Source organism: Suncus etruscus, chromosome 1, assembly GCF_024139225.1.
Source record: "Suncus etruscus isolate mSunEtr1 chromosome 1, mSunEtr1.pri.cur, whole genome shotgun sequence".
In the NCBI taxonomy this organism is placed as follows: domain Eukaryota; kingdom Metazoa; phylum Chordata; class Mammalia; order Eulipotyphla; family Soricidae; genus Suncus; species Suncus etruscus.
Window position 1 is genome coordinate 206,627,164 of NC_064848.1, and position 18,091 is coordinate 206,645,254.

Genomic DNA, 18,091 nt, shown 5'->3' on the forward strand with positions numbered 1-18,091 from the left:
CACCAATCAGAAAGATCTGCCTTGTCCATAGCCCCGCCTAGGCCCCGCCCCTAGAGAGGGCTGAGCCACCCGCCTCCGGAAAAGGAACGGAGCCAGCCTCGCACCAATCAAAAAGCTCTACCCTGTAGAAAGCCCCGCCCACTCCCCGCCCCACCCGGAAAAGTTGCCGCTCTAGCTGCGCATCAACCAGAAAGCGCTGCCCGCCGTTAGCCCCGCCCCGGACCCGCCCCCAGGAAGAGGATGGAGCCGCCAGACACCTACTCCTCCACTCTGGAAGACCTGCCGGCCTGCCAGCCCCGCCCCGGCCCCGCCCCCGGAAGTGGACCCGCAACGGTTTCCAACCAGCCCCGCCCATCCCAGAAAGACCAGCCACCAGGGAACTGGGTCCGGGGCGGGATTCTAACAACTGCGAGCTATAAATGACTCCTGTAAACAGAGTTTGATAAGGACACTGGAGGGATTTATGAGCAACCATGGAAATTAAAAATTATTTATCGACTTATCTCCCCTGCCTGCTGATCAGGCTATTAATTATTATGCGCCGGCTGGTTTGCATTTGAGTGAAGGAATTGGGGGGTGCAGTGAAGGGTGGTGTGGGGGGTGCAGGGTGCATGCTCACGGTGGCTCCCTATAGCTCTCATTTGGGGTCACCTGACACCCCCAACCCCCCAGCTCCCAAAGCCCTGGAAGTGGGAAGAGCTCCGATGGGACCAGACCTCGGCGTTGGGCACCCACCTGTTTGCGGGTCCTGGGACAGGGTCCCCCCGAGGGGCCTGTGGGCCGGGTCCTCCTGCTGCAGTTGGGGCTGAGTCACACTGCGCTAGGGAAGCAAAAGAGAAAACCATATTCAGTCTTGGGAGGGAGGAGATGCCCACCTCGTGCTTCCCCAAGAGCTTTTGGTTTGGGGGCCACACCTGGTGGTTCTCAGGGGTTACTTCTGGCTCTGTGCTCAGAAATTACTCCTCGGGATGCTTAGGGGACCCACCCATGGGATGCTGGGAATTGAGCCTGAATCAGTCGTGTATAAAGCAAATGCCCTCCCTGCTATGGTATCGCTCCAATACCCCCCCCATGAGTTCTGAGCATGGCAAAGGCCCCCTCAGGCCTAACTGGGGACAGGTTCCCAGCTCTATCCCTCCTCCAAGGTGCACCCCTCAAGTAAGCTAGACTTGGGGATGTGTGGGGAGGGTTCAATGAGCTGTGGGGTGTAGCCAAGAGGACTGGGTGGAGGGGCCTCCTTGGCACCAACACCACCCTCAAGCACATGATGGGGTAAGTCAACGGAATCACCCCCACTCTCTGAGGGTCTCCCCACACTGTGCTTGTTGCACAGGAGGTGGGGTGGGCTGTGCTGGCCTAGTCCTGGATGTTAACCCTTCTCACAGACCCCATTCACCCACCCCTTCCTGTCTGCCATTCAGCCCCCATCCAACCAGTGGCCCCATCCACATAACAGCCCCCCAATCCACTTCACAGATCCCCTACCCAGTCCCCTATTTAGCTCTCAGCTCCACAGCTCTAGCTGCAGGCTCGGCAGGTCAGGGAGGGATCTACAGCCTTTGCAGGGTCCCCAGGTCTGGTTGGAGATAGGCGGGGACATAAAGCCAATGGGAGTTCTGACTTCCGGCCCAGGCTCTGCACCTCTGTGGCCTGCAGGAAGGGCCAGACCCACTTCCACTGAGTCCCCACCGGGGTCTTTGCTGGTGGGGGTAGGCTGGAGGGCCACTGTCCAGGGGTCCAGTGGAAAAGGCTCCTCCCTTATTGTCCCCTGAGCTTCCTCCTCACCCAGGACCACACCCCCTCACCCACTCAAAAGGCAATATGTACTCCCAACAGCTGCCCAAAGCTGAAAGCAATAACTGAGCTATCCTGGCAGAAGAGGTGGGGACCAAACTGCAGGGCCCAAAAGAGACTCAAAGGCTCAGGGAGTGGGGCTGAGACTCGAACCTCCCCACCAAGTTCCCCCACTCATCACTATGGTCCCCGCACTCCGTGTGAACCTGTGGCAGCCAGGGTTGCCCGTCTGAGGGTTAAACGACAGTCCACGGCCAGACTCACTTAGACCCCAGCCTGCGCCCATATGTGGGGCTCATCCATCACCCCATGAGGAGCAGAGTGACCCCAGACCATATTGGAACTTCGTATCCAGGGTCTGACTGCCCAGCTGCCTGTGCACGCATGTACAGTATACTTATGTGATTGCCTGCATGACAAACATGCGTACACACATGATCACCAACACATGCACATATATCACTGTCTCTTTCCAAACTATCACCTACACATGAACACACATGACCTGCACACATGATCACCGACACATATATGCATGTGACTCCCCACGCACTGTCACCTACACACATGTAAACACATGACTGTCACCACAGGTGCATGCATGCACAATTACAAGCATGTGATATCACACATGCAGTCACCTATGAGCACAAAATACATGCATGTATGTGACCACAGCACATAGTGTACTTGTGGTTCTCATCCATGTACACACATGACCACCCACACCTACACACATAGACTCATGTACATACTCATCTACACCTATACCATAGACACCACACATGAACATCACACACATGTACAATTCATACATGTCATCACCTAAACATATATACACATATGATCACTTGCGTACACGCATGTACTTGTACCTTCTCAAAGCACAGATGGAGCCTTAGCCTCCCTTGACCCTTCTCTGCCCCCCAACCTTTGACCCAGACAGGTCCTTAGCATTATGTCCACCGGAGACCAGACAGGCCCCAGCCCCACCTGCCAGCTCAAAGCAAAGAGGCAGCTGGGGGGCAGGAGGCGGAGCAGGGCGTGTGACCCCTGACAGGCACACCCACCTCCCCAGGGGCTCACAGACCCTCAAGTCCCCAGCAGGCATGGAGAAGTGCTGGAGTCCCGAAGACCCTCCTGAGTTGATCCTGGGGTCCCTGTTTCCCAGCTGGAAGGTGCCAGTGGGACTCCCGGGAACCAGGCGGTTATGGTGCTCGAGATGTGGTCACAGCCACAATCTTGGGGGTGGCAGGCCCCCTGCCCCACAGACCAGGCTGTCCCTCCCTGTCCCATGTCCAGGCCCTTCAGTACCCCTTCTTTGCAGACACGCCCCCTTCTTTTCTCACAGAGCCACAGTAAACAGAAGCTTTTTTGTTGGCACAGGGTGGGGCTGGGAGCTCAGGGGCAGGGGCAGGGATCAAACACAGCAGCTTTCTGAATGAACCAATGACCTGGGCCTGGAAGCTCCTGGGGTGTTCTACTGGGTCAAAGGAGGCCAGGAGGAAATGGGAGGCCAAAGGTCACCCTGAGACCTTGGGTGAGCCCCAAGCCCAGTGTTAAAATCCTGAAGCTGGCAGTGCTGAAGGGAGTGGGCTGGGGGGGGGGGTCTGCAGGTCTCCGGGAAAGGCTCCCCCATAACTCAGGGAAGAGGTGGGTGCATGGAAGGATGAGGTGAGAGTTATAGTTCCCAGGGTGCAGGGGTGTGTTGGGAAGGGGCCATGTGGGAGGGTGTGGGTGCAAGGCTGCGATGAGGGAAGGGTGGTGCAGTCGCCTGCAGGTCTTCAGGCAGTCCTGGGAAGGTAGACAAGCCTGTGTCTGGTGTGAGCTGTGACTGTGTAGGCCTGCTGTCCTAGAGTATGAGTCGTGACTACAGGGCTGGGGCCAGACCAAGGATGCCCCTTCTCCGCCTGAGCCCTCAGTGAAGCATCCCCAGCTCACCCCTGTGTCCCACCTAGGCCACTGAGGTTGTGGGGGTTATGTGCAGGGGCCTTTCCTGAACCCGCAGATCTGACCTGGGATCAAGGTTCTGGTGTAGGGGATCCTGCCAGCAGAGCCTTCAGAATGGCATGACCTCTCTGCTTCTAGAACAATCTGTCCAGGGCAGGGGTAGCCTGAAGCGGCTGCCTCAGTGAGCAAGCAGAAAGGGGGGGCTTGGCTGCCAGAACTCACCCCCCTGCCGGAGGCTCCAGGTGTACAGGTGTGAGGTCCCTGTTTTCCACAGTGAAGGCGCAGCCACAGACCTGCCCCCACCACCCTCCGAGGGGGAGACACAGATGCTGGATTTCCAGGGGTCCCCATGGACAACGGCTGACTGCAGATGCAGGTGTCTGGCCAGTGACCCCAACTATGCTGCCCAGACAACCCCGCCACCCTAGGGCTCAGAGCAGCTGTCCTGGGAGCAAGGAGGGAGGCCCACGCGCCTGGCATGGTGCTGCCTCCACCTGGAGGCCAGGTGCTAGTCCAGTCCCTGAGGTGCTTCCTTGGCTCTGAGCTGGGCAGGAGGGACCCTGGGACCCCAGAAACTCGGGATGAGTTGCGTGGAAGCCTGTGAGGTTCCCACAGGGGAAACCTTTGTAGATAAGAGAGTTTGGTGGCCAGACCCGTGGCACCTGGAGGAAACATCACTGCCCTTGATCGGGGCCACCTTGGAATCCCCCTGCTGGTGCCTCCTCGGCACACACACACACACACACACACACACACACACACACACACACACACACTTACAGTGCCCACAGCTCCAAAGCCCTGCCAGAGCTCCACCAGTTGGGGTCCAGCTGCCAAATATCCCTCCTCAGCCACCACCAGCAACCTCTCAGCACTCCACTCACCTCTGAATGGACATGGAAGAAAATACTAAAAGGGGGGAGGTCCACTTCCAGTTCCCCGGAATGTCCCCACCTGCTGCCCCTCAAAATATGCAGAAGGAAGAGAGAGAGAGAGATGAGGAGCCCTGCCTCCCCCCTCGGAGCTCAAGCCTCCGGATATTTATTGTCCACTCGCCCCTAAATCATTCCTGACGGTGGGGCCGGCGCAAGCTCCATCACAGGGGGCCGGGTCTGTGCGCAGTTCCCATTAGCTTGCAGAAAAGGGGAGCGGCGCTGGGCGGCCCGCCGGGAGCTGTCCGGCTCAAACCCCGGCGTGATGGACGACTATGAACCATCTGCGCTTGCAGGAGGCGGATGGATGTGCGTGGATGGGGGGGGGGGGTGGGAGACAGCCAGGAGGGTGCCTGGGCCTATAACTCACACCCTCTTCCCAGCGCATCGGCCCCTTCTGCTGCCCCAGCCCCGGTTCAGCGCGGGCAGGAAGGGAGAAATGCAGGTTTCTCAGTTCTCCCGAGGAGGAGCAAGGCTGTCCAAGTGGCGGGGAGGCTGGGGAGAGGGGGACCCCATTAGTACTTCCCAGCCCCTCCTCCTGCTGCATTAAGGCTCTGGTTCCTTGCAACGCTGGTGCTGAGGAACTATAAATGCCGGCTGGCCTGCGTGTCCCTCACTTGTGACGCACGACCGACAGCCGGGGACCTCGCACGGGGCCGGGTGTCCCTGCGGCTGTGCCAGGTGGTGCTCATGTGCGTAGGGAGTCCCGGGGGTCCAGCAGCCTGGCCAGAGCGGGACCATCTGCCCAGAGCCAGGTATGCCCAAACCCAGGGCTATCTCCTGAGCATTCCAGCTTCCTGCCCCTTGCCCAGAGGGCACGACCCAGAGTCACCAGCCCTTGGCTCTGTCTCCTCAGGTCCCTCACATTTACCCATTGGGGTCCCCTCTGCCAGGACCTTGGGGGAACAGGCACACAGGGACCCCCCCACCAGCTCTCATCTCCAGAGGCTCAACCCATCTAGAAAGACCCCGAAGACAGACAGAAACGCCCTGCGTCGGGGATACTGAGGCCATGGTGAGCCCCACAGCCATCTCCATTGCTCTCTGTAGTCAGCTAGAAGAGACACCACCAAACACTCCTGAGGACACTGAGACTCAGAGAGGGCAAGCGACATTCTCCCTGCCACACAGCAAACAGGCCTTGAGGTCTGGACTGGGAGGACAAGCTCTGAGCAGAAATCCAATCCAAGGGCCAGGCTGGGTTCTGCCCTTCACCAAAGGGCGAATGCCCAACTTGGCATCCCAGTGACACATTTTGGACAAAGCCTGGTCCTCACAGGGTGGGCAGCTGCCTAGAGAGCAGCAGAGACCCACAGGTGCCCTTAACTTCTCCTGATTTCTTTCACTGTTTTCCTTTTGTTTGTTTGATTTTGAGCCACACCTCCTGTGTGCAAGGGTCACTCCTGGTTCTGTGCTCCTGTCCCCATATGCAGTGCCCAGGATGAAGCCAGGTCAGCATGCAAGGCATCGCCTGATCCCCTGTCCTCTCCCCCGACCCCTGATTTAGTCTCCGAACGTCTCACCTCTAGCTTTTTCATTCTAAAATAACCTAGTAGTGCCTGGCCCCCTCCCATGCATCATACCCTCACCTGCAATTTTTGCAAACATTGGGGTGAGGACCCCAGTCTTTAGAGGATTTTAGAGGTCACAGAGGTTAGTAAGGTGAGCAAGGGGAGATTTCACTTTGTGGGTGTAGATGCGGCAGGAAGTGGGGGTACACTGGCTGTGCACTTGGAGCAAAGAGAGGGATTGCAACAGGGTGGTGGCCAGGCGGGTGAGCAGGACCAGATCCCTCTTTCCGTCCCCCCTGCACTTTGATATACAGAGTGAGGACCACCAGGCAGTGATGCGCTGGGGCTGAGCCCAGTCCACCCTGGCACGTGCAGCTATCAACAGGTAGAAGACAGCCAGGGTGTCCCAGGGCCTGCTTCCCTGCCACGGCCTGTTTGATTCACTCATGGCCGACTGTGACCCTCTCTGGCCCTTACACAGATGCTCAAGCTGGAAAGTCTTTAAAATCTGAGCAAACTGCGGGCACCGGAGCCGTGGAGGGGGGAGGGACACGTCTCTCTCGGGCCTCAGATATTTGGCTACACCTGGGAAAACAGCATCAACTTGATGAATGTGTCCAGAGCCGGCACTTTGTGAAATTAAATTCTCAGCTTGGACCCCGGGGAGAGTCGCACTGCCCAGGGACGGGGCAGAGGCACCTCTGGGCGGCATGTGGGCCGAGGGAAGCCAAGGCCAGTGGAGAGCTGAGTCAGCAGGAGGGTCAGGGGGATGGTGGTGCGGGTAGAGTCTGCAGGAGACAGGGACCAGCTCAGTAGCAGGAGGACATGTCCACTGCAGCCAGGCCCCGCCCAGTCTCCATATCAGGACCCGCCCACTCAGAACGCCAGGCCCACCCAACCATAGCCAGGCCCTGCCCACCCAGTCAAGCTCTACCCGGTCTTCATATTGGACCTTTCCCACTCATGACACCCAGACCCACCCTCAGGCCCCGCCCACCAGGCCTAGGCTCCGCCCGCCCACCCCTCTAGGGCTCATCCACTTTGGTCCACCTGCTCACCCAGGTGTCCTTTCGCCCTCCTGTCAGATGAGTCCCCAGGGCGCCTTCAGAAGGAGCCTGACCTTCCCCCAGCGCCCTCGCCTCAGATGAGAATTTATGGGTGTCTGGATTCCTGCTCTGCACTCCTCTCCTTGAAACCGGCCCCTCCTGCGCCATCATGATCATCATCTTCGTTAATGCAAGATGGGATGAGCGGTCCCGGGGGTCCTCTAAGGGGCCTTTTCTCCAAACAGCCTCCACTGGGCCACTCTCGGGGCTGCGGTCACCTCCCTTGCTGCCTCTCCTCATGCCTGTGCCCTGTGTTAGAGGTCAGCCAAAAACTCCGGCCGGGAGCTCCCCCACCACAGCCCATGGCTGTCTCACGGCCTCCTTGGGGGAGCACCCAGGAAGAGCCACAGTGCTAATGGTGCAGAGGGGAGACAGAGATGGGGTGCCCCAGGACTTAACAGGACCTGGGGGTCCTGTGCCCTGCATTCCCCACTCCAAGGGTCCCCCTTCACTAGTGTCTGCTCCCCTGACATGTTTAGACGGTGGCAGGTGGGGACCAGGGGTGTCTCCCATAGTCCGATCCTTTGCGGGGACCCTTCGGTCCTGGCTTTCATCAGCCTTTCTACACACACCCTGAAACTAGAGCCCAGTGTCATGGCTCCCCTTTGGCAACTGTACCCAGCATTACAGAACCTCAGAACTTGTGAGCATCTGAGTAGGATATCCTCAGGGGTCCCCCAAGGAGGCAGATCTACCCTGATGTGCCATCTCTCTCTCTCTCTCTCTCTCTCTCTCTCTCTCTCTCTCTCTCTCTCTCTCTCTCTCTCTCTCGATTTTGGGCCATACCTGGTGGTGCTCAGGGATTACTCCTGGCTCTGTGCACAGAAATTACTCCTGACAGTGCTCAGGGGAATCTAGAGACTGCTGGGGGTTGAACCCAGGTAGGCCCCATCCCATGCAAGGCAAACACCCTCCTCACTGTATTATTACTCCAGCCCCTCTTTCCTGTGGTTATTTTTCTTTTGGTTTTTTTTTTGGGGGGGGGATACACCCGGCATTGCTCAGAGGTTACTCCTGGCTCTATGCTCAGAAATTGCTCCTGGCAGGCTCGGGGGACCATATGGAATGCCGGGATTTGAACCAATGACCTTCTGCATGAAAGGCAAACGCCTTACCTCCATGCTATCTCTCCGGCCCCTCCTGTGGGTATTTTTTTTTTTTTTTTGGCTTTTAGGTCACATCTGGTGACGCTCAGGAGTTACCCCTGGCTATGCATCAGAAATCGCTCCGGGCTTGGGGGATCATATGGGACGCTGGGGGAATCGAACTGAGGTCCGTCCTAGGTTAGCGTGTGCAAGGTAGACGCCCTACCGCTTGCGCCACCGCTCCAGCCCCATCTTTCCTGTGTTTTTAATAAATAAACATTTTTGTTAGTTTGGTTTTGGTCATACCCGGTGGTGCTCAGGGCTATTCCTGGCTCTGAACTCAGAAATTGCTCCTGGCAGGTTCAAGGGTTCATATGGGATGCCAGAAATGGAACCCAGCTTGGCTGCATGCAAGACAAATACCTACCCGCTGTGCTATGGCTCTGGTCTCTAATAAATAAATTCTTTAATTGCATCGCTGTGAGATAACAAAGTCACTTATGATGGAGCCTCAGTGACAGTGTCCAACATCCTCTCAGGGTACATTTCCTCCATGATGTCTCCAGTCCCCAATTTCCCTCTGTCATCATCTCTTCCCCACCCATCTCCTCCACTCTCATGGGGGTGCGGCTGAGCCCAGCATGCTTGTTAGGAGCCAGAGTCCCCTGCACCCAGTTGTCACCACCAGCTCCAGCCCTATGGCCCCCCATTCCTGGGATTCTTTGTAGTGATGTACCTTTCCACCTCCCCAGGGACTTGAACCCCTGGAATGTGCTGGGAAGGACATTGGGGGCTCTTGATGCCATGGCTGGGGTCTTCCCATGGGTAGAGCCCCTGTGTGGGCAGGGAACTGCCTGACTATTCAGGGCCTGGAGCTGGCCAGCTCTCCTGCCCTTGGGCCACCCAGACCTTCTCAGAACCCCAGTTTGGTCCTACCTGACCGTATCTGTGCTAAGTCCCCTTGCGTGGCATCTATGCCCCTGAAGGGTGTGTTGTTTTCGCCTCACACACTGAAAACTCCGAGTCTTTCCCCTTCTGAGCCTGAGGCTGAAGCTTTTCCTGCTGCCTCTTGGTGCCTGTTTCTGGGGCACCCTCCATGATGCCACTTCGCTCACAGGGGCCACGGGAGTCCAGGCCTCTGCCCAGGAACGCCAAACACTGCCAAGGACTGCTCCTGGCCCAGCCTCTCTCTGCCCCTTCATACTCAGTGTTCCCCGAGCTTCTTGTGCCCTGCTCAGGCCCCTACCCCAGGGTGGGGGGAGGGGACATCACCCAGTACTGAACAACACCTCGGAAACTCCTGGGTACAGACCCACTAGCCTCACAGCCCTGCAGGCTCACAGACTTGAGGAGACCCTCCACCCTCTGGGCTGTCCCCTCACTCCAGCAGCTCCCCAGAGGGCCCTGGAGCAGGGGACAAGATGGGGGAGGTGGCACTTGGCACTCAGGCGGCTCCCATGCCATCCTCCCGCCATGCAGCTGCCAGCCAGGGCCCTGGCCCGCCTCCAGGCCAGGACTCGCCACCAGGCCGCTGAGGAGAAGGGAGACCTGCCCTTCGCTCTTGTATTTCTTCTTGTTGCTGAGCATTGTAGTGTCGGGCCGCTCTGTCAGAGGGTTTGGGATAAATCAATATGGGGGAGCTCGGGAGAGACAGGGAGGGGGTGCAGGGCCAGCATGAGCCCCCGACACAGGAGGGAGAGGGAGAGGGAAGCAGAGACAAAGAGGAAGACGTGGTGGAGACAGAGAGAGATAGACAGACAGACAGACAGAGATATAAAGAGAGAGAGGCAGAGAGGGAGAGACAGGGAAATGGAGAGACAAAGGAGAGACATGGAGATAGAAAGACAGAGAGAGGAGCCGGCGTGGTGGCGCTAGAGGTAAGGTGCCTGTCTTGCCTGCACTAGCCTAGGATGGACCATGGTTCCATCCCCCGGTGTCCCATATGGTCCCCCAAGCCAGGAGTGACTTCTGAGCACATAGCCAGGAGTAACCCCGGAGCATCACTGGGTATGGCCCAAAAACCAAAAAAAAAAAAAAAACAAAAACAAAAACAAAAAAAAACAGGAAAAAAAAAACAGAGAGGGAAAGAGAGACAGGAAGTGAAAGATATGGAGACAGGGAGGTAGAGAGGTAGAGACAGACAGAGAGGGAGAGACATGGAGACAGAGAGAGGCAGAGAGAGAGAGAGAGAGAGAGAGAGAGAGAGAGAGAGAAGGCCAACAGACAGACACAGAGTCAGAGACAGAAAGATAGGGAGAGAGAGACAGAGAGACAGAGAGAGAAGAGAGACGAGGAGAGACAGAGAGAGAGAGAGGAGAAGAGAGAGAGAACCAGCCAGAGGGAGCCGGCAGAGCAGGTCAAGGAGACAAGTGAGGGTTTAAGCCCCAACAGCAGATGAGATGCAGAAGTGGGGACCATCTTGCCCCCAAACGCTGATGCATCTCTCCCACCCACCTCCATGACATCTGGGTACCAGCCCCGGGTCACATGATTCTGACCCCTGGAGAAACAGGGCCAAGCCCCCTGTCAGAAAGCACCAGACAGGACATCAGGGACAGGCAGGGCTGGAGGACTCCAGAGAATGGGATCTGGCTGCAACCCCTTACATCACATGGCCTTAGCTCCTGGCCCCTCAGTCCGCATCACCAGCCTGCACACTTCAAGAGGCCTTCCAGAACTTTCCTTCCCTCTGGGAGTTCAGTGTGTGCATGCATATATGTGATGCATATGTGTGCATGTGCCTACGTGTGTGTATGTGAGCACATGAGTGATGGATGGGCAATGGTCCCTTGGCACCCACAGGTGCCATGCCAGCCTCCTGCCTGGTGCCATGGCAACAAACATGCTCACCCCTGGCTGGCCCAAGGTAAGGCAGATCCCCGGGACCAGTGCCACCAGTGCCCTAAGGAGCTGAAGTGTGGGTCCCCCAACCCGTAGCCACACCCAGCCCCTCTTCCTCAGTGCCCCGTCTCCATTCCCCAAAGCTCCTCTGGTAGGGGCACCTTCTCTCTTAAAACTGCTTAGGTTTAGATACCTCAAAGGCCAGAAAGGGGCCAGTTCTCCTGCCTGCACCCTACACCCGTGATGCCACACCAGCAGGTCTTTGCAGGAGAACGGAGGGTCACTCTCCTTATCACAGGCCTGCCCCCTTGGCTCCTCTGTGACCCCAACACTGGCACCTGACCCCTTCAAAACCACCTTCAAAGCCACAGCTCTCAGGTGGTCCTGAGAGACCCTAAAGCCACAGGCTCCTTGAAAGACACAGGAAACCACCATGCCAGCACATTACAGAGGACTCTCCTCCCAGCTCTTCGTGCCCGATGGAGACCCTCATCAAGCTCAGAAGAATGGGCAGAACCCACCTTCCCTGCCTGCTGATCCTCCCTTCCCGGCTCCCCAGGACCCCGACAGGCAGGCGGAGAAGTGGCTGGAAAGAGCAGATGCAGAATGAATAACAAGAGAGTTGCAGGGCCCTGGGGCTTTTATTGGTGGCTGGCGGCCTTCAGGAGGCAGTTAAAAAGGAGCCATAAAAAGTGAAGTGCTCGTATTTCAGCAGCCCTGACTGGTGCTCCGCGGGAGGCTGAGAACTTTTCAAAGGAGCTGCAAGGCTGAGGCTGACTCAGCGGAAACTCAGGGCACGGCTGGGGGCTGCAGGTGTGGCCCCGATGCCTTTCCCTTCAGCCTGCCTGGACAACAGCCTGGCCCAGCACGCAGGAATCTTTGGTTTCTGCCCCGGGTGTGCTGGCCTCACCGCAGTGCCATATGCTGTGTGCCCGCATGTGCCCACTGCAGTCATGGATTCTGGGAAAACGCAGCCACATGCATGGAGAGAAGGTGCCAGAGCCCAAGTGACCACGCATCACCCATCTTGACTGACTCACATCTCTAGGAGGTTTCTGTTGGGGGATGGACTGGGCTCCCCCACCATCCTGCTCTGGCTGCCCTGGCTGGGGCAAGGGCTTGCTGGGATCTTGTCACTATCCGGGGTGCAGAGATGGTCTTAGGGGGCACGAGAACCTCTGAGGTTCGAGATAGCACCTCAGTCCCAACTGAGTCCAGGAGGAGGGTAATGGGTGGGTGGGTGGATGGATGGACAGATGGATGATGGGTGGATAAATAGATGGATTGGTAGATGGAGGGATAGATGGATGGATGAATGGATTGGTGGATGAATGAATGGGTGGTTGGATAGACAGGTGGATGATGAATGGTTAGATGAATCAGTCGGTGGGTAGATGGATGGATGGATGAATGGATGTGGATAGATGAATGGATGGAGGGATGGATGGGTGGGTGATGGGTGGATGGATGAGCAGTTGAAGGGGTGAGTGGTGAATGTACAGATGAATGAGTGGGTGGTGGATGAGGGTGAGTGGCAGGTGTGGGTGGTATAGGTGGTCAGGACTGATCGAGGGGTATAAGTTACATAATATAATCCAAACCTATAAAGAACATAATGGTGCCTTCTGAGTGCCCTCCAAACTGCCCTTCCCTAAATTTCTGGGTGAGAGGCAGTAGCAGCCTTACTCTGGTCTCTCCCTCTCCAATGGGGGCTGAGCCTTGTACATCTCCCCTGGAGAACCAACCCTAACCCTGGCCACACCAGCAAGAAAAAATAAGGGGTCTCGTTCTGTGCATGGGGGTCCCTTTGCCTGAGTGAACTCCCAGACTCCACAACCCAGTGGAACTCACTGTTTCATTGCTTCCCTTAACCATCTGCAGATAGAAAGTTCTAGAACATTTAGAAAATGCCCTCTCTGGGGAATTTTTCACCAATGAAGCCTGGTGGCACCCCATTGACCTAGACAGGGATTTCCTCAAAAAAGGCTGCACTCCCTGGAGTCTGGTGACCCCCACTTGGTCACCAGTTGGTGGCCCTGACCAACTGGACTCAGATTTAGAGTGAGTCAGATTTGGGGTGAGAATTCACAAGTTAACACGTTTCCAGCTCAATTGATGCTTGTCAGGTCATGGAACTGCCAGAGCTGTGCTGGCCTGAACCAGGCCCACTTCATCCCTTACACGGCCTTTCACTCGGTCCTTGCGCATGAGGTGTGGTCCCACAGGCTCCTTCCAAGCCAAACATGCATGGCTCCCTGCAGAGAGGGAGGTGCTACTCCATTCGCCCATCATGCATTTCACAGACCCTCGTGCTCACACGCTCCATGCTGCAGCCTCATCCTGTCTCCCACAAAAGGGGCCAGCAGGAGCCCCGGTGCTTTGGTGCTGGGATCTGTCACTGTGGAGAGACCGTTTCCCACTGAGCAGGACTCAGAGGAGGGGACTCAGCTTGGCCCAGCACCACTGAGACAGAGTGGTGGTTTGGAGGTGCTGAGAGGGAGCCCCACATCTGATGAGAGCATGAACGGGAAGTGCCGAGACTCACGGGCTGGCAGCTCTGACAGGCTGAAGCAAGAGCGAGGACATCTGCGAGGAGCAGCTGGGCGCCTCTGCTCACCCCAAGCGAATTCCTCAGAGTCAGCAGCAGAGAGGGCTGAGGAGGGGTCTTAGGACAGCCCACAGCCCGACCCCACTCAGATGGGGGAGATGCCCCAACACAACCCTTCTCTGCAGAAAACCCCTTGGATGGTGGAGAAATGGGGTAGAGACACCCCAACACCACCTTGACAGCAGAGTGTGGTACAAGTTCAATGGGAGTTAGCCCTGCATGCCAGAGCCAAGGCCCAGCCCCGCATCCTGCAGGTCTCTGGGCCGGGTGGGAGACCCCAAACTTGTGCAGGATGGGCCGAGTGTCATGGCTGCCCTTATGCACACAGGCAGGTGTCCGTTCCACATGCTACACTGACAGTGGGCACCAAACGTGTGTGTGTTGTGCAAAGCCAGCCTTACACACGAGTTTGGGCATGCCAAGAGCCATACACAGGGAGCCACAGGTCCTGAGGACACACACTTGTATGAGAAGGCACAGTGATGTGTAGGACGTGGTGTTGGGCCTATGTATATACATGGGTGTGTATGCATGCTGTGTATATGTATATTGTGATGTGTACTTGTGCACATGAAGCATGTCATGTGTGTATTGTGACACATGTATCACAATGCATGTGTATTCTCATGGTCGTGCAATACATGTACATCCATGCGCATTTACTCGGTGCATGTCTTGCACTGTGCATACACACGTGTTCATTGCGTGCATGCATGGTACACACATGGAAAATTAGTTTTGCATCTATGCACATGTGTGTCGCACACATGCCTTGCGTACATGTGCGAATCGACGTGAGCTAAAGTGGGAAGTGCCGGGGTGTGGAATTACAGGATGAGGCAGGCACTCTGCAGCCACCTCGCTGGCCTTGAGCTGCTCAGCGGTCATGCCACACACACACACACACACACACACACACACACACACACGCACACACACCTCATTATCCCTCACTCCCAGGGTTCTGGCCGCTTCCCTGTATCTCGCTGTGATTCCACAGAGCTCAGGGCAGTGAGCGGGAAACCGGGTCTGGGCAGTGCCACTGGGCCCTGGCATGCGCCCACAGGCTCAGGCTGCCGCATGCAGAACATTCAGACGGGCCCTGCCTGCAGCTTCCTCACGGCCCCCAGGCCATTCCCGCTCTGCAGAATAGTTTTGACCGGAAGAGGCGCTGAGGGCCTGTCTGTGCTCATCAGCCTGTGAGGAATCGGCTGCGACTCCTGATGGATGGAAATGCTGAGCCATGGTGGTGTGTGTGTGTGTGTGTGTGCTGGTGCATAGAAATGGCCCTACCAGAATCCAGGGGACACTGATGGACAGAAATGGCAGGACCAGAGTGTGGAGAGAGGGGGAACAGAATTCATTTGGAACATTTCACCTATAGCCCCCAAAGCTGGTGAGAGGGAGACCTCGAGGGGGTCTTCTCCCACTGCCTGTGCCCAGGAACCCAGCTTGGCCACCTGTCAGCCCGCATCTCCACCAGCCGCCCTATGTGTTGAGGACACTGGTATGCTCTAGTATGTGAGGCTGATGGGCATCAGATAGTGATTTTTTTCAGCCCCTGCTGCATGTCTGTGTGTTTGCCCAGGACCGACGGCACATTCAGACATTACTCTGCATCTGGGGCTGTGGTTTCTCTCTGCTCTGATGGGCGGATGGTGCAGTCTCGGAGACCTGAGCCAACCATCGGGCAATGTAGGGTAAATCTAGGGGCCGGAACCAATTCCATCCAGAAAGGAGAGACTTGGAGGGGCTGCACAGGATGTGGGGTAAAGGTGGGTAGTATTGGCCAAAATGCCGGTGGCCTGGCAGTGAATTGGCTGCTGTGTGTCCCCTTGGCTTCCAGTCTTCCTCCTGGGAGTGGTCCTTATTGCTGCCTACAAAGCAGCCCCCCTTTTCCTGCCCACGCTCCACACTCGAACCCTGGGAGCATCGCCCCAGCTCTGCTCCCATCACTGAAATCGATCCTCAGGGATCTTTCTGCCCGGAGCTCTGGAGTTCAGATCATCCCCAAGTCCATGGTCCCGGGACTTGTGGCAGAGCTCACAGGCCATGGGACCTGTACCTGGCATCAGTGCCAGCCCAGACAGCCCCTGCTTCATGCCCAATGCCAGGAACAGCAGGTAACTTTCCCCCACTTCTCCTCATACCTCTCGGGTCTCCTCGGCCCGGGCTCGCTCATTCACAGGAGGGTCCGTTTGCTGACTCTGTTCCAAGCACATGCTTCCTGTTGGCATCTTTCTTGCTATTTTTCTCTTCCAAAGCCACTGATTTCTATTCTTAGCTTTATTATTTCCATTCTTCTGCAGACTTCGGGCTTATGTTACTCTCTTTTATTCTAGTTTCTTGAGGGCAGAGCGGAGATGATGGATTTGGGTGTTTTTTTTTCTTTCCCCACACTGGTAGAAGCATTCAGAGCTATGAACCTCCCACTCAGAGCTGCTTTCACAGCAGTCCACAAATCTGGGCACGTTACTTTGCCCCTTTGTGAGTATTTTTTTTTTTTTTTTGCAACTTTGTCTTTCAACCACGGGCCTAGACGTGGTGCCTTTTAAAACTCCCAAAGGCTCGGGGTCTCCTGCACTGCTTGTCCTTGATTTCTGTTTCACTGTGCTGTGCTGTGAGGTTGGTCCTCCCTCGCCTCCACTTGCCGAGGCTGACCTGAGGACCCAGGCCCAGGAACAGCTTAGAGAAGGCCCCACTGGGGGAGAACATGCATCGTGCAGTTGGGTTTGAGGGTTTTAAACCCCATAGATATGAATGGTCCTAGAGCTGGTTGGTTCTGTCCTGGATCCCACGTGGCCACAACTTCATCATTCACTGAGATGCAGATCAACGGTACCTACTCTGACTGCTGATTGGTCTCTCTTTCCCGCCATCTCCCACCCTGACTGAGGATTGGTCAGTGTCTCCTGTCACCTCCCACCCTGACTGCTGATTGGCCTCTCTCTGTGTCATTTATCATGTGTCTTCTCAAGCACATCAAGGCCCCATGGTATTGTGCATGTGCCTCTTCCTGTGGCCTTAAACCTCATGATTAGTTTTCTTTTACCTCATCTCATGATAAGCTAATTTGGTTTTCTTTTTGCCCCCAGGAATCTGATTTGCCCCGAAGATTATTTGTGATTATTTGTTGTATTAAATAATTAACGATGGTGCTGGATGGTGAAGGATGGTGAAGGATGGAGGTGGATGGAGGCCTTTGTCCTTGGGCCCCGGCCACATGGCTTCATCCCCCATGAACCGGCGGGTCTGGGGTTCAGGAAAGCGACGGGTATTGAACTCACTCACAGGCAGGCATCAGGAAGCATCATCTTTATTCCTGCCCTATTCACCACATGTGTGTGGCCTATCTCATAACCTTTCAAGCACAGCCATTCTTCGCTAGCCCTGCATCTTTTTTTTTTTTTTTTGGTGGTTTTTGGGTGACACCCGGCAGTGCTCAGGGGTTATTCCTGGCTCCAGGCTCAGAAATTGCTCCTGGCAGGCACGGGGGACCATATGGGACACCAGGATTCGAAACGATGACCTCCTGCATGAAAGGCAAACGTCTTACCTCCATGCTATCTCTCTGGCACCAGCCCTGCATCTTAACTCCTTTCAGCCATCTTCCTTTGACCTCCATGCTGGTCAAAGACCAAAAGAGGCAAAGCCCGCCAAAGGCCAAATGGGCCAAGACCCTAATCCCCTGGGTCAAAGGCTTTATATAACCTTCCAAGACCACTCCCCGGAATGGGAGGGGTCTTGCAGGTAAGGTTACACCTAATATCCAGTTCCCAAGACCCCTCCCAGAAAAGGGCGGGTCTCAGGTAGGTACACCTAAATCCAGGGTGGAGTTACAATTATTATTGTGCCACTTTCCCCCCCTAAAGCTGTATTTCTCAGCTTTTTTTCAACCCCACTTTCAGCGTCTTTTTGCTTGTTTGTCTGTTTGTTTGATTTTTTTTGGGTCACACCCAGTAGCGTTTAGGGGTTGCTCCTAGCTCTACGCTCAGAAATCCCTCCTAGCAGGCTCAGGGGACCATACAGGATGCCGAGATTCGAACCACCATCCTTCTGCATGCAAGACAAACGCCCTACCTCCATGCTATCTCTCCGGTCCCCCCAGCATCTTTTTTTTTTTTTTTTTTTTTTTTTTTTGGTTTTTGGGTCACACCCGGCAGTGCTCAGGGGTTATTCCTGGCTCCAGGCTCAGAAATTGCTCCTGGCAGGCACGGGGGACCATATGGGACGCCGGGATTCGAACCGATGACCTCCTGCATGA

The 18,091-nt window shown here is 56.1% G+C and overlaps 1 long non-coding RNA gene across 2 annotated transcripts in view; it reads right to left on the minus strand.

Moving 5' to 3' along the window:
- Positions 1-734: 734 nt before the first annotated feature.
- LOC126014010 (uncharacterized) overlaps positions 735-18,091 on the minus strand; it is a 92,621-nt gene continuing 75,264 nt past the window's right edge. For both annotated transcript variants that reach the window (XR_007497561.1, XR_007497562.1), the window contains exon 3: positions 735-820. This is a non-coding gene — a long non-coding RNA (uncharacterized LOC126014010). The remainder of the gene's footprint in view (positions 821-18,091) is intronic.